This window comes from Vidua chalybeata, chromosome 6, assembly GCF_026979565.1.
Source record: "Vidua chalybeata isolate OUT-0048 chromosome 6, bVidCha1 merged haplotype, whole genome shotgun sequence".
In the NCBI taxonomy this organism is placed as follows: domain Eukaryota; kingdom Metazoa; phylum Chordata; class Aves; order Passeriformes; family Viduidae; genus Vidua; species Vidua chalybeata.
The window spans coordinates 39,735,954-39,753,214 of record NC_071535.1 but is presented as its reverse complement, the minus strand read 5'-3'; the positions used below and the strand labels follow the sequence as shown (position 1 = coordinate 39,753,214).

Sequence of the window (17,261 nt, the reverse complement as noted above, 5' to 3'; positions counted from 1 at the left end):
TGAAAATTGACATCAAAACAATGACTGCATATGAACAGATCTCCTCATGATACCATAGCAAAGCATGATGGCAGGGGAAAAACTGTAAATTAAAGGGACCAAAACCAAACTGTAATTTTAAAATAGTCTGCACAAATTTTAAGGGCACTGATGCAAAATAACCCAGCTTCAAATTTTCACATGGTTTTCATTTCACAAGAAAAAATAAAACCAATTATAGTTCTGCAAAAGCCAAACCCACAATATCCTCTCTAACACAAAGCGTTTCTAGCATTTCTCAATGCCATGAAAGGGAAACTATCATCCTAGCCTCCAGTAAACTTCATGTGGCACAATGAGAACATTTCAGCTATTTCACTGGTTTCTCCTTCTCTAACTTCTGACTCCTTCTCTAACGTCTGACTTTACTGCCATTTGTTCACTACCTTTGAGAGGCTCACACAAATTAAAAAGCAATCGCTTTTTTGAGTCATAAAGACAAATGACTGTAGAGGTCAAAGAGTAAGGATAATTATATTTTAAGTGTTACCAAACTAGAAGAGGAAAAGATTAGTGAGAGGAGGTACTTTTTACTAGTAATCTCTCGGTCAGCTGGTTCATTTTTTTTTAGCATCAGGTGAATTCATTCAGGTAGAATTGTATAATCAAATGGTCTTGCAGTGGGAAACTGTAGATCACTTTGCTTCCATACAATAGGGAAAAAAAAAAAAAAAAACCAAAACCTTATGAGCAGGCAGCAGCCCTTTCAGTTTCATACAAGTTGTGTATGTGGGGAAATACCATACAGACAACACCTTGGTAGTCTCCCTGCCAGCACACCCCATCAGGATTGGCATCACCAGTATGTCCCTGGCAAAGCACACCACAGATTCTTGCACTCAAGTTTCTTATTCTATAAATTCCTCCTGGAGCATTTGCCATCATATTCTCTATATGACAAAAATGCTATATACATACATACATACATACATAAATACATATATTTGTTAAGGACTTTCTCTGACAGGTAGCCTAAGCAGTTTGGTTTTTAGTTCCAGGCTACTGCTAGTTGTTTTTCTAAGTTCAGGGACTGTGGGCTGCTCACTTGCATCTGTTATTATGCCTAATCCTGTATATGTCACTTTAAGAGTACATGACAGTTTAGAAAAAATTAATGCAATCCTTTCTCCAGAGTTACAAAACACACATGAAATTATCATTCAGGGATAAATTAATATATTACAAAGGAAGCGAAGGGTGTAGTGGAGCCTTCACCTTTTGGGCAAGATGTCAATTTAAGGAAAAATAGAAAGGGAGATCACATTTTATATGTGCATATGATCATACATAAATACAATAATGTGTAATACATACACAGATATTTATCACAGATGTTGGAAGCCTGGAGGTGGAGAGGAATCCCAGCAAAAAGTTCTGTGTGGGAGAGACACAAAAGGAGCAGTTGAGAGACAATATTGCCAAAAACCGCATGTGAATTTGTGGGCAGAAAGTTGTGTGGGCAGAGTTGTTTACAGCCTTGAAAGCAAGGATGGGAAATATGAATTTAATGTGGATTTTCTATAAAATATATTGAGATTCTTTTTACAATTACTTGGTTAGCAATTCTAGACTGCTCTGCCTTCTAATATAGACTTCTTCTTCTAAGAACCTTCTTAGTCTTTTAGCTTGTAAAAGTCAGGGCAAGGGACTGATCCAGTACTGTGACGGGAAGCTTAAATGCCTGATATATGGAAATCTCCATCAGCAGAGATTTGCCGAGAATATGTGTCAGTCCATGTGATCTCTGGTTTGCTCAAATTACTATTTTCTTGCACAAATGTCTGGATTTCTGTCCCTTCTGTGCTATTGGCTGTAAAAACTATTGTATCTCCACTATTGCACTGCTTGGGCACAAAATGTCCCTCCAAAGATGACAAACAAGTAGATTATGACTTCATTTGAGCCTACGCTGATGAACATTCATGTCTTACACATAGGACAATTTAGTCCAATTTTTAGAATTATCTCGAAAAATGCGAAGTCTGTGAGGCACTGTGGAGAGCGAATTGCTTTCTTGCCTCTGAAACTACTTATGTCAAATGACAGGTGAGGTTCTCTGAGGGGGGCAAATTTCCTGTACTTCCTGCTGTGACCAAAAGCCTGCAATCTCAATTATTTCATTCCTGTATTGTTGATTGCAATGAGCTTGCTCTGTGTGGGCACAGGAAGACTTTACCTTCTGTGCTGGTTTAGGCTGGGATAGAGTTAACTTTCTTCCCAGCAGCTGGTATGGGGCTGTGTTTCAATTTGTGCTGCACACCGCATTGATAACAGGGATGGCTTCGTTAATGCTGAGCAGTGCTCCCACAGAGCCAAGGCCTTTTCTGCTCCTCACTCCACCTCACCAGTGAGGAGGGCAGGGGTGTGCAAGTTACATGGGAGGGGACACAGCTGGGACAGCTGAGCCCAACTTACCAAAGGAATATCCCACACCATATGGCAGCATGATCAGCACATAAACGTGGGTGAAGAGGAAGAATGACAGGGATGTTTGGAGTCATGGCATTTTGTCTCCTGAGTAACTCTTATGTGTGATGCAATCCTGCTTTGCTGGAGTTGGCTGAACACCTGACTGGGAATGGGAAGCAGTGAATGAATTCCTTGTTTGACTTTGCTTGTGTGCATGGCTCTTGCTTTACCTATTGAACTGTCTTTATCTCAACCTACCAGTTTTCTCACTTCTACTGTGATTCTCTCTCCCATCCCACTGAGGTGGGTGTATGTGAACAAGTGGCTGTGTGGGGAATGGTTCCTGGCTGGGGTTAAACCACACACTTCCAAAGATGTAAATAAGCTCTGTTTTGGGGCTGCTGTCCCCCACATTAAGGTCCCTGCAGGCCTGTAGGAACAGGGAATTACTGTAATACTATATTCTCTCACCTTGGACACATTCTCCCTGCCAAACTAGGTCAAAGGTTTTGGAGAAGATTTATCAAGCCAGGCTTACACTGATTGTGGAGACATTTTACACAGAAAGCATTTTTGTGGTTTCCTTTTCTACCCATCATTGAGGTCCCACTCAAGATAAACTGCAGCTGTCAGCAGCAGATCCCAAAGATGTAAGAGTAACACTTTCCATCCATTTCATGTTTCAGGATAGAAAAGTTTGGAGAAGCATGATACTTAACATGATATCTGAGAGACACAGATTCATTTACTACCCTTGTTCTCAATTAGGACAAAAGTCTATATGTGAGATTTTGAACCTACTCCGTGTGTCAAGACTGCATGTCTCAAAGACAGCATGCACAGTGAAAAGATTGCCCATGGCACCCTTCTGATGCAGGGATTTAATGCACTGAAGACACATGGCATAATTTTGCAATATATTTACTGTCCATTAGGTGAGTCAAGCAACAAGAGTGTGATCATTTCTTTCCCTGACATTTTCTTATGTCCGTGTGTCAGCAGCATGTCTTTTATCCATCTTGACAAAAATGGTGTCATTATTAGCAGAACATTATGAAATATGTTTCTGAAGGGTGGAAAACTAGCTGTCATACACCCTTCTGATACCTGACTGGTCAAAACCAAAGTATCCATGTCCTTATGTGTTTATGCCAAGTGGGTGCACATCTCCATAAGGTGGGGAAAGGAGTCCTCAGGAAAGAAATATTAGGGATGAAGTTGCAAGCAAAGTAAATTGTGCTGACAGGTTGGATCTGTGTCGTAGATCATCAATTGCCTGGTTTTTGCCAACACAATGCTAAGCATGTTTTTGCTTGTCTGCACCAATCAGCTGCACAGAGCTGGCAATCAAACCTTCAACTCAGTCAGGAACATTTTTTTGCTTTATACCATAACATTGGCACATTTCCCTCTCAGTAGGAAAGCAGCAGAAAACAGATGACAATTATTTTTTTAACAGAAACTCATTTAGTAGGAAGTAACTACCTCTCCTAAACTCACATTATCACTCACTACTCTCTCACTGGGCTTCATTTTATTAACAGATTTGCAATAACTCAATCAAGTCCAAAATCTCTACCCATTCTTGGCCATTCAGAGAATTTCTTTCTTTGCACAACTTATTATAGCACACTCCTATTTTCTTCATAGCTGGGGAGAAGTGCCTGCCACACTGATTTAACAGAGCTCATTTAACGCTGACCCAGTGCACTCAGCATCAGCCAGGAGAGGGGGACCTGTTTCAGCCAGACACAGCTCACCTGCTACAAGAGCTACAGGAACAAGGACACTATTTTGGTCACATTGTCTCAGGGCTAGCAATGAAAAGTAATGTCTTCAAAATTTCTGAAGTGAAAATCCTGGTTCCCAGCAGTAACCTGCAAGCCACTCATCAAAGGCAGTAGTGTGGCCAGGCATGTCTGGTTTCAGGTCTTCCTCAGAGACAGCTGCTCCAGGAAGAAAGGGGAGAAACAGCAATGAAATTTTGTCTGCTTTAATTATGTCAATCTCTTTCTTTCTCTGTGATCTTTGCTGAGAAAAGCATTTCAGATCTGCTGGGAAGGAAAGGGATCAGGAGGTTACATGAGGTAGGGAGTTGCATGGAGGGTCCAAGAGGTGACTTCTCCTCTCCTGCCACCCCAGCCTCCTGAGAGAAGGGGCACAGTGTGCACATACCAGCTTCACCAGATGTCTCCATGAACAAGACAGCGCTCTTACCATTTCTGCAGCAATCTCACCTTGCTCCAGGCCTGCCCAGCCCCTCTGCTCCCCACATGGCACAGGAGTATTTCCTGACAACGTGGTGAGAGAAGGGGAGCAGAAACTGCCGTGTTGCTTGGAGGAGTGCTTCCCTCTCTCTCCTCTGGTAAAAAGGAGTTGGCTCTTCTCTCTGTCTTGTTGCCTCTTCATCCATGCCTCTTCCTTCCCTCACAACGCCACACAACCAAGAGGGAGCATCTTCACTCTCCTCCCTCACTCCTACCCCAGCAAGCCCTACATATGAGCCTGAGGAGGGTGAAGCCCCATAAGAGAGGTGGTAAATAAATGGAACAGGGCACACCAGGTGCACCATGGACATTAAGCAGACAATGGGAAGGAGAGAGGCAAAAATGGTTTGAGTTGTAAGTACATTGTGAAGCACTGTGCCAAGTGACACAAGACAATGTGGGATCAGCACAGCATAAGCTCAACGAATTTGGAGAGCTGGGAGGAATATAAAAGGTCCTCCATGAGAAAGTGCCCTAAGCAGATTGGTATGGCTTGGTCTCATGGCAAGGGCTTATACTATGTTAGCTGCGATGCTCATCTGTGAGTAACACCCTTGCCACCCTCATCTCTCACCACCACGCTCTGGATTGCACTGTTCCAGTGAAAATATACGCAATAGCAACTCTTTTCAGTATTTGACATTTATTTTTGGAGTTTTTTTTCCCTAGTGTGGGGAATCCCATTTTCAGGCTCTAGGCAACACAATGGCCTTCATTTGCAAGGGGATTCTCTCTCGCAGCCAGGCCTAGCTGTGTCACATCAGATGGGTATCCGTTGCAAACTCAGGAAGCTCCAAATGACTTTTAAACTTTGTTTTATAGGGTACATAGGCACCCTGCTCTAATTGGTGATTTTATTGTTGCTTGCCAACTACAAATTGGCGGGGACTGTTGATCTGCTGGAGGACTGCAACACTCTGAGGACTGATCTGAAGAAGCTGGATCATGGCCCAAGGCCAATTGCAGGAGGTTCAACAAAATGAATGTCCTACACTTGGGTCACAACCACCCTGTGCAGTGCTACAGGCTGGGGGAAGAGTGGCTGGAAACTGCCCAGCAGAAAAGGACCTAGGGGTGCTGGTCAGCAGTGGCTGAACATGATCCAGCAGTGGACAAGTGGCCAAGAACACTATGAGGAATAGTGACCAGCAGTGACGAGGGTCACGGCACTGATTGTCCCCCTGTACTTGGCACTGGCGAGGCCACACGTTGAAACTAACTTCAATTTTGGAGGCCTCACAAAAATGAAGACACTGAGGTGCTGGAGCAGGTCCAGAGAAGGGCAATGAATGTGGTGAAGGGTCTGGAACATAAGCCTTCTGAGGACTGGCTGAGGGAGCTCAGGTTCTTTAGTCTGGAGGAAAGAAGGCTCAAGAGGAACCTCACTACTCTCTCCAACCTGAAAGGAGGTTTTAGCCAGGTTGGGATTGGTGTCTAGTCTCAGGCAACCAGCAATAGGACAAGAGGGAAATGGCCTCAAATTGTGCCAAGGGAGGTTCAGGTTGGATATTAGGGAAAAGATTCTTCACTGAAAGAACGGTTAAGCATTGGAACAGGCTCCCCAGGGAAGCAGTGGAATCATCATCCCTAGAAGTGTTCAAAAAATAGTGAATGTGTTACTTTGAGATATGGATTAGTGGGCATGGTGGTGTTCATTCAAAGATTGGACGTGATGTACTTGGAGATCTTTTCCAAGCCCAATGATTCTATGATTCTAGATTTTAACATCTCATGATATTTCATTTATAGATTAACCATTCTTTGTAAAAACATGGGAATGAAAAGTACTTGTATCACTCAAGCAGTTTTCAAAGCAGTTTGCATTCACTACATGTAACATAGAGTAGGCTTTTCCTCATCCCATGGTGCCTGTCATCTGTATGTCTCTCTGGAGAAGACAGGCAATGATTTACTAACACCTGTGCAATTGCAACATCAAAACATAGCTCCTGAAATACAAAGCTTAGCTCTGTGATATATGGCAAGACACCCAAAGGTACATACATAACCACTACAAAATCTGCCTTGGACCAGTCCTTTATCAACTCAGGTATCAGGGTCCTTCATTAATGCAAACTATTACTGGCTGAAGATTTTAATACCAATGTCTCTCTGTACAATGTTAACCAGTTGTGAACTTTATGTTCACTGGTGACACACCTGGTAAATCCTGATTTTTTTTTTCTTTCCCAATAGGGGAACTCAGGGGCAATAGAAAATACTTCTTCAGTTAAACAAAACAAGAAACTGAATCAGCTGTAAGAGATTCATGATACTTACTGATCTGTGGGCAGAAGAACTGTAATTTATTAACATGATATTTGACATCCTGAAAATTCATATAAGTTGAAACAGCCCACAAAATAACTGAAAGTTAAGCAACATAAAATCTATTTATTGAAACAAGTTCTTGGTCAGTCTGGCAATGTTATGAAAGGGTGATAAGATGATGCATGCATCCCACTACAAAATTCCTTAAATTTCTGTAGAAGTAACAGCCAAGACATTAACTGATTTTGTTAAACTTCTTCTTTGCTACTCTGCCTGCTCCTCTGAGCAATACCTGTAGGGACTTAAGATTCATAGTCAACATTTTTCAGTAATGTCCTTGAAATGAAAAATGATCTTTGGCAAGCATGCAAAAAGACAAACACAAGCCATTGGCACTTACAGCTTTTCATATCGTTACGCAGTTATGTAGTAAGCATTTTCACTGCTTTCCTACACTCTGTTCCAAGAATCTCAGGAATTTGCAAAGTGGGTTGTTGGGCTTTTCCTACAGTCAGGAATCTGAGGAATCAATTCTTATTCCCTGGGTACCTAATAATCCTTGACATTCTCAATTAACAACAGGAACAATAGCTGACGTTACAACATTTATGATGATCCAAGATTTTTTCAACTCATTCCCTAAGCTGTTTCTTTGCCTTTTAACCCATCTCCCACCAATTATTACAAAAGGTGAGACTCAGGTTTGGTACCATCTAAATTTTAAAATATGGTGGACGTATTAAGGATAATTACCTTTCTATGTGTTTTGGGCTAGGCAGGTGAAACCCAAGGGAGGGGCAGGAGAACTGAACCATTGTACATTTGATGTTTGTCAGCAAATGGCTCAAAGTCAGCCAGTCTCTGAACAGACACAGACCTTGGGGACATCTAGACCTGTTGCTGGGAGATAGCACTTAGGGGTATAAATCATACAGAATCATGAGAAATTAGACTTACTCTACTTATTCTGTATCTCTTGGAAAAACTCATTCTAATTCTGTGTTTTACTAAAGTTTTGGTTTATCTGCCAGAGAAGATTTTTCATGTCTTCTTTGTTTAATTTTTATGTTTACATTTAGTATTTGGAGGTCTCTTGCAAAGTAAAACACCCCTTCATCTTGCAGATCTACACAGTAGTAGATCTGAATTTTATATTGTCATGTCTAGTTTTCCTTCAGTGGCATTTCTCTCAGCTTTCTCATTGTTATTAGGTTACCTCAACAAGGAAAGCCTATGCTGGAACTGGCAGATTTTACTGCATGTCTAAAAGTCTGCCTGAGAGTTGGTACTCATTGTCAGTTGTCAGAACTTCCCAGATTTCCTGCATTGCAAACTTTGATTTTATCTCATAAGTCAGCATCCAGTAGCTTTGACAGCTTCATGACTTTTGAATATAATTTGGTTAATCATAGATACTTTTCTTTGTCGTACTCAAAATAAACCTCCTCCTCCCACTCCCCCCCAAAATTTGCTTGGATTTGTGCAGGTATTCATTACTATACATCAGTTCTTTGTTTATTCCCTTCAAAAGCAATTATGTGTATCATATTGAATTGCCCTGTATCTTATCTAAATGTTCCTTCCAAGTGGAACGAAATACTGCTTCTCATTTGGTTGCATTTTTCTTTTCCTAGATGGCTAGTTTACATGTCAGCAGCTACTTCTTTCTCTGTGCTACTGGGATAATCACTCACTCTTCTATTAGTAAAATGCCCATCTAATAAATTCTTTCCTAAAGTGCTGACATTGTGCTCTAAATTTCTGCTTTCTTCCAACCATCCTTGTACAATTCCGGGCTTATGCTAAAAAAAAACCTATGCAAGTTCATGTGTAAAATTCTGTTAATTTTGAAATTATAAAAGAAGCATGCTTCACTACATAAGTGTCATACCCATCGATATCTCTTTCATGTAGTATTGATCTGTTTATCAACCTGCACAAGAAATCCATATTTCCGCCCTTATTTATATTCTACAGAAAATTCTTGTCCCTGTAGCTTCAGGATCAGATGTACAACTTTAGCTGGTAGCAAACAGAAAAGTTTCTACAATGTGAGCAAATCTGGAACTCTTGCAGGCTTGATAGGTACACTTCAATCTTCCTTACTGGAACCAGTTCTAACTAATTAATTTTTAAATTTGAAGTATTTTCTGCCACAGCAAAGGAGATCTCAGGGAATATGCATCTGTTTTTGAGGACACTCAGGTCTGTATTTCTGCCTGTACTGAAAATTAACACATCAGGAGCAGATCCTTTGCACTTGCTGTTTGCCTGTGTTAAGTAAATCTTACATTTTGTTCTCAGTATCAACAAAGCTCCTAATACAGTATGTGATGACTCCATTCCATACAAGGAAATGAAGAATTAATTTATTAAATGTGCTTTTGAAAATACAGTTCATAAGATGGGTCAGGTAAGTGATCTCACCCTTCCAGTAACCTATGGGAGGGCAAACACATAGTCTTAGCAGGGGAAAAAAAATGCGAAGGAAGAATTGTTCAGCACTTCCATCACTGGTTTAAATGCCATCTGAGATTGTTACTTTTGCTAAGACCACAGAAAGCCCTATAAGGACAAACCTGTTTTAATATTTCTATTGTGAGGAGATTTTTATTTTCACAAGCAGAAGTTTTGGAGCACCAGGGTGTTTAGTTGCTGACCAACTACACAGATGTTTATTAAGCTACTTTGGTTCCCTGGATTCCATGGGCACTGGAGTGACTATCTTTGAATGGAAGTGATGATTCAAAAAAGTTTCTGTGGTGCTCTCCTTGTGGTGGGAAGCAACTCAGTAACAAAGATATCAAGGCCAGCTGCAGGACAGGCAGGGTAGAAAGTGAGCAGATGTACAAAATTAACAAATCAGAGGAAAATATCTCTCTTATCAGCAGCACTCCGTTATTTTTCCTTCACAGCAAGCAAAGATCAGCCAGAAGACCTAAGAGATGCTGCTCCAGGAAGCCCCTAGTACAGTCAGCCTTAGATCAAATCTATATCTGTAACAACAGTCTTTGTCCAACCCTTTTCTTAAGATCAGAAGTGTATTACAACATTTAATGAGCCATTCGTAACAGCACAAAACACACAGGTGTTATTGCCACTCGGTTTACTTGTCTGGATAAACCCCTACTATACAGCCAAGTTACCACCAAAGGTTTAACATCTGCAAGCCAGACTAAAAGTATAATTAATACCAACATAGATTAAGGCAGAGATTATTCTGAATGAGGTACAAGTTTGTACTCAGTAGCATCTAAAGAACAGGAACTTCTTATGTAGACACTCAATCTCATTATTTAGACACATACAAGAAATCAAAGAGAATTTTATAATATATTTAACTTTACCTTTGTTTTCTTTCCTTGTGTAAAATAAAAAAAATAGCTACAGGCAGCTGGCTGCACTATTTGGATGATAATTTAAACCTAAATTTTCTGGTAGAATGCCAAGTCTTTGGTTCTGTAAAATCCAAAATATATGGAACAGTCTTTGGGAACTAACTCTTACTCTGAATTCCATGGAGAATCTAATCTGAATATAATTTTCTGTTGTGTTTGCAGCCTATTCAAAGTGGTCTTGTTCTAATGCAAAAAAATCTTTAGCAGAAGTGAAACTTACTGGTCTGTTTTTAGTATGTATGCCCCAAAATGAGTGACAAGCCAAACACTGCTAATAATGAGCAATAAATAATTTTCATTCTTTCAGTAGTAGGTGGTAACTTTAACATTTTATTATCATCTTTTATAGTGATGACATCCTCTTAAAATATAATAGCTTAATTAAAAAAGTAAATTTGTCCACAAATATATGCAGAAAAATTTAAATGGCCCCATATTTCTGTGAGAACAGGAAGAAGAAAAAAATGTAAAAGAAGAGGTTGATCTGTACCATTTTTTAAGTTTCTACATGGTGGAAGAAAATGAAAGGGGATGGTGTCCATTGTAGTGCATTTCTATCAAACCCCTTGGATAAATAATGCTTGTAAAAGTGTTTTTTGAACCAGACCCTTGTAAAGCTGGGGCTTTAGTCCTAGGTGGAAGTAAATAAACTCATTTGATGTAAGAGTGTTTGATGAGGATGGAAAGGAAAAAAGGGCTTTTTGAGTCATCAGGATTTCAGTGAACAGGAAACAAATGTCAACTTGCTAGAGGCCGCTTCACCTTAATACAACAGGCATTCATCATGGAAGAGTCATAGTCTAAGCTGTGGACAGTGACTGCTATAAAGGAACATACAGGTCCTTCCATTAACCAGAATTCCAAGAATAATCCAATTGACAATGCAGAGTTTTGTATCAGAAAGCAAACAGAGGTGGTTTGCATCTAACTAGGTATCTAAAGGTTTTGTGAGAGATCAATTAGAGCTTGGAATTGGAAATAAAACATAAATGAAAGTAAACATCCACATCATTATCATAACAGAACTGGTAGTGAGTTCTCCAGAAGTCCAGTGGAGAAGTTTTGTTGATGCCCCTCCTTGTTTCACCAAATATTGAAAACTCTATTATTTCACAGTCACTGTACCCCGGACAGCTTCCAACCGCTACATCTGCCATCAGCCCTTCTGTGCTTGTAAGCAGGAGGTCTATAGCACGATGAAGCATGGACTTCCAACTTCCTCCAAACGGCAAAGAAGCATCCAGGAGATTTCTGTCTCACCATGTGAAAACAGCACCTACAAATCTGGAGATAAGTACTGAAGTCTTCTGAATGATCCCTGCCACCTGTGGTGTTGAGAAGGTGTCCAATGTCTTCTGAGTTCCAAGGCAAGATAACAGCATAAGGAAATTTTAAGCAAGTATTTCCCAGTTTCCTAAAATTATTCTGGATGCTCCTACTCGAATCTCAGATTGGTGCATGTAGTTCCACTGAATATGCCTGCCCAGGTCCCCCCCAGGTTATTCTCTTTGACCCTTGGGATGGGAAGTCCCCACATCAGTCATACTCAGCTGTTGCACTGATCTGGAGAGACCACCTGTAGAACCATGAAAGAAGTTTGTTCTCCAAGATCTGTTAAACTTCTGGCCTCTGTCAGGGGATGGTGTATGACTTATTAATACCAACTTTGATGATGAATTTCTATTTAGAATTTGGGCAGTGACTTTTCTGAGTACTGAGGTGTGAACATGTAACAGAAATTTATCAGTCCTTTCTCTCTTGCATTTGTCTGTCAATATGGTTTTTCTGGCCCACTCAGAGAAAGTGAATTATTTGCCATAGCATGTAATTATTGGAGGAAGAGCAGGCAACATTTTGAAACCTCAAAAAGTTAGAGGAATTTAAATCATCAACAGGTTCAGTTACACTCCAGCATACAGAGCTGAAAACACAAAAACTTTCTGTGGTGCGCCATCATTATCCTCCTCTGACAGTGGTATTAAATTGTGCACAATGGCAAGAGAAGCAAAGAGCCCAAACCAACTGACTGCTGTGATAAGAGAGAAAATCCTGAAGTGAAGAGGACTGCAGTGGGATTGTGACATTTTAATGATAGTTTAGAAATCAAAAATGTCTGAAGTGGAGATAGTCTTCTATTCATTCTCTTTCTGTGTGAATAGCAGTCACCTGAGGGAAGCATAAGGTAAAATTTTCCTCTAGACTTTCAGTTTTGTAGAAAGAGATTTAAGAAATTATTTTAAACCAAATATTTTTGTCTGAAAATAATGTAGTGTGTTTTAGTTTTGCTTCTACAAAGTTCTGTGTATAATCAGTGATACCAACACATTGCGCATGGCCCTTCTTTTTTTTTCCTCAATGCTTACAGGACCTGAGCCATACTTAATGACTCATAACCCCCCCAGATAATATCTTCCTAAGTTTCTTAGGATTTGCCAGTATATCTCATGATGTAAGGCTAGAAATGCTGTCAGTCTGACAGAAAACAAAAAACATATTTTCTAGAAAATAGAAAAATAATAATAAAAATAATTAAAAAAAAATTAAAAATAGAATTTTTTTTCTATTTTTCAATAGAAAATTATCAGGCAAACTTAGTAACTATTGTTTTGCAACTGAAAGTGATGGAATTATGAAGGTAGATTAAGATGGGGAGAGAGTGTCTGAGTATAGGTGAGGAATGTTTACAATGGAGAGATGACAGCTGTACTAAGTAAGTACTGTTAAAAATGTAATATTTCAGTCAGTGTAGCCTCTAGGCTGCCTTCAGGACTCATTAAAAACAGTTTGCATCACTTCCACTAGGGCTTTGGGAAGCTAAGAGCTTTTAAAAGGTTTTTAAAAATATATCTTATATCCAAGCAAAATGTAGTTTTGAGAAAGCAGCAGAAGAAGAAAGTGTAGAGTAGAGAGTATTTCATGGAGTGTCGAAGGAAGGAAATTAAATATGTATGCATGGGTTTTGGGGAGGATCTGTAGCATAAAAAGGCCTATTTGCCTTACACCCAATCACACCAAAAGAGTTCTTGGTTCAGTTCACAAAACAAAAGGTTTTGAAATATCTGTTTGCTCAATATAGTTGCATAAAATAGTAAAACTGAGATAACAGTACCCAGTCAGTAATTATTAGAAGGCCTCAGACAATTGGCACTAAACCTGCAAATAGTTAGCATCTGGTCAGGCCAAAGTGGGCTGGCTCCTGCCTGTGAGAGGAAATAACCCTTTGGATCACATTCATCCCAGCCCATGCTGAAGGGCTTACAAACAGCAGTTACACACCAGTGGTCAGGATGAGATGTCCATTTCACTTCCAGACATGCCCATGGAATCATAGAATGGTTTGGGTTGGAAGGGACCTTAAAGATCCTTTAGTTTCCACCTTTTTCAGTGTCTCACCATCCTCATAGTAAAGAGTTTCTTTCTAATATCTAATCTAAACTTACTCCCTTTCAGTTTAATACCATTATCTCTTGTACTATCCCTAGACTCCCCGATAAGCAATGCCTCCCTATCCTTGTAGGCCCACTTTAGATACTGGAAGGCTTCTGTATGTCTTTCCTGAAGTCTTCTCCAGGATGAGCAATCCCAACTCTCTCAGCTGGTCTTCACAAAAGAGATACTTCAGCCCTCTGTTCATTTTTGGGACACCCCCTTTGAACCCCTGCCCAGCAGGTCCATATCCTTGTTGTGCTGGGGACCACAGAGCTGGGCATAGTACTCAGGTGACATCTCATGAGAGCAGAGAAGAGGGGAAGAATTCTCTCCCTTATCCTGCTGGCCACACTGCTTTTGGTGCAGCCCAGGACATGGTTAGCTTTCTGGACTGCGAGTGCTCACTGCTGACTCATGTGGAGCTTCTCATCCACCAACCCCCCTGGTCCTTCTCCTCAGGACTGTTCTCAATCCATTCTTTTCCCTGTGGACAAACCTGTGTTTGTAATTGGGATTGCTGCAGCCCATGTGCAGGACCTTGCACTTTGCCTGTTGAACTTCATGAGGTTCACATAGACCCATCTCTCAAGCCTGCAAAGGTCCCTCTGGATGTCATCCCTTCCCTCCAGAGTGTCCATCACAGCACACAGCCTGGTGCTGTCAGAGCCTTGCTGAGGGTGTGCTCAGTCCCACTGTCCATGTCACCGACAAAGGTGTTAAACAGTGCCAGTCCCAGTACCAACTCCTGGGGAACACATCAAACAGCTCTCAATCCAGACTATCTTAAAAACAAGAACCAAGCCAGTGGCCCCCAAGCCAAAATGGCATCAGATTCACAGTCTGAAGACTTACCTAACAAGTTTGATATGTGCTTGGGCTTTAGTTGTCTGCAGGTGAACAGCCTGGAGTTCTGAGACTTCACAGCATCTCAGTTCCACAGGTGCTCCCATCATAATGGCCTCAGTAACATGGTTACTCTTGCAGTAGATCCAATGTGAGCAACAGTGAGGTTTTTAAGGAGATGGATCCCATACTTGAACAGACCATAAGGGAACAGGTATATATTTGCTTGACTTTGAGGGATATGCTCTTAGAGTTTGAAAGTACTACAGCCAGAGACACATACAGCTTCATTAGAACAGAGGAGCTGAGAGAAGTCCCTTCTAACCAGTGCCTACAACCCAGTGTACCAGGCAGTGGCCAGTAGCTTCCCAAGCTGACAAGTCATTCAAAAATTAATTGAAGTTTAATAGAACAGTAGAAGTTGAATTGAAGTTTAATAGAACAGTAAACATGACTGTCACCGATTACATGTCCCATAGCCTTTTGAGGTCTGCCTTCAGTTCTGCTCCACTGTATCATGTTATGAACTCTTCCCCAAATCACTCTCTCCTCTTCCAAATTTGCCTAAATTCTCTTGCTAAAGCTAATTCTGCAAATAATACACTGCACAAGTAATAAATTTATCATAAGGGATTTAAATAAAAGGCCTCTTTCCAAACCCAGTATGGTCAGAAGAGGAGGAATCATGGGTTCAAATATTTATATTCTGTTGCCTTGTGCCTTGATGAAACAGGTTGCTTCTTTATAGGATAGGAATGAGAACAAGTACCTTTGTATGTCAGCGAGAGTGCTGATGAATTCTACTTCTGCCTTCAGCAGCTGAAAAACAAAACAACCAAAACAGTACTGAGATTCTGGATGGAAAACAATGCAGTCCAGAGTTTTCCAGTTTATCATAGGGATTTAGCAGACTCAGATTGCTGTTGAGAACACTGTTAGTTTTACTAACTCCAGTTTGCTTTGGTGCACTGTTGAAAATATTCCAGCTATTAAATATAATTAACTACACTTTCTTCAAGGGTCTGGGATCATATTTTCATTTCACTGGCTCACTAGAAAAGATCCTTACTTAAGAAGTGGCTCCAGTGACCTGGTGTGAGAGAGCAGAGGAGAGCTGCTCTGCAAGGCAAGGTGAGCTGGGAGCCAAGGGTGACAGCAGGGCAATGCCCTCACCAGCAAGGGTGAAGTCCCACCCTACCTGAGCAGGTCTGGTGACACTACACAGGGTCAGAGGACAATCCAGTGCTTGCCAGACAAGTCTTCAGGGATGTAACAGATCAAAGGCAACCCAGACACTGAGATCAGAGGATCTGGCTCAGGAAGGAACATGACCAGACTACAAAACAGCAACATAGCTCAGGCAGGACTATGGAAGGGCTTGAGCCTAAGAGGATGCCTCCAGGGAGGCTCCTGGCAGCCCAGTCTTACAGAGTTCCTTACACAGCAGCCTCACTCCTGGTTACAGGTGCAGGAATCAGTGCTGACCATGGCACAGGCAGCCAAAGTCCTCACAGCAGGGAAAGACTGTGCCCAGGGCTCGGACAACTGAAGCTCAGGAGCATCACAGCACATACTACAATTGAGACAACCATGATACACAGAGTATCACCACACAATTTCAGAAGGCTTTAAGCATTCATTGAAACAGAGCAGCACCACACCACATCAGAAGGTTTCAGGCACCTGCCCATACAGAGTAACATCATATCATTTCAGAAATCCCTGCTTGTTCTTTAGCCCAACCTTTCATACCCCTCACTGTTAATGCAGTGCACCTGTGTGCCCTCTGTTCCCCCTGGTGATTGGTCAGTGCACCTGGGCACTCCATGGCTCATTGCTGTCAATGCTGCTCACCTGCTTCTCACAGCTGTAGCCATTGGGGATGAGGCTCAGCCGCAGCCCCACTCCGAACTACCACAAACTGTGTGCCTACACAGGAGGGCTGATAGAGAGGGTTTCCTTATCGACAAGGGTTGCAAGTATGTTTAATAGAGGTCAAAATTGTTTCGAGTGCTTCATCCACTTTAAACCAGATTTATCAGTTAAACTTGCATTGACAAATTTACAGCAATAGTCTATATCCCCAAGTGATCCATTTTCATGGGAATTTTTTTTTTTTATCACAGAAAAAAAAAGTTGTGGTGGTAGCTCTTCCTTTTAGCTAGATGTTTATGAGTCATACCTGAGATAATTGATAATCCAGACAGTGATAGCAGTAAATAGTGGACTACAGGACTTCCAGATTCAGTTAAAGTAACAATACTTGCTTGGTTCCACATTTGCACAATTAACTGTCTGTTCTCTGATATCTTAAAGCTATATGCTTCATTTCCTTCAGCAACACAGGACAGGCAGCAGTTACACACAGGGATTGTAAGTGCTGAGACACACTCCTACAGGAGAGGAGGCACAGCTGCAGCCATGCCTCTTTCTTCTTCTCCCATGGAAATTCAATCTTAAAGCCCCCGACTTCTGCAAGCACAAGCTGAGATGTTCAGCTGTGTGGACAAAGAGCACATGCTATCAACAGATACTTGTCTCCACTCAGGAAGCAGAGATGGGCTGGACCATACTGAATTCAAAGAATAAATTCTCATAATGCTTA

At 41.1% G+C, this 17,261-nt stretch overlaps 2 long non-coding RNA genes across 2 annotated transcripts; one reads left to right on the top strand and one right to left on the bottom strand.

Annotated features, from left to right (window-relative positions):
* Nucleotides 1-10,702: 10,702 nt before the first annotated feature.
* On the bottom strand, nt 10,703-14,740 carry LOC128790209 (uncharacterized). Its single transcript, XR_008431663.1, has 3 exons — nt 14,666-14,740; nt 14,310-14,558; nt 10,703-12,550 (listed from the first exon to the last, which is right to left on the bottom strand). It is a non-coding gene; the product is annotated as an uncharacterized LOC128790209 (long non-coding RNA).
* Nucleotides 14,741-14,786: 46 nt separating this feature from the next.
* LOC128790208 (uncharacterized) lies at nt 14,787-17,261 on the top strand. The gene is made up of 3 exons (XR_008431662.1): nt 14,787-14,870; nt 15,676-15,787; nt 16,995-17,261. It is a non-coding gene; the product is annotated as an uncharacterized LOC128790208 (long non-coding RNA).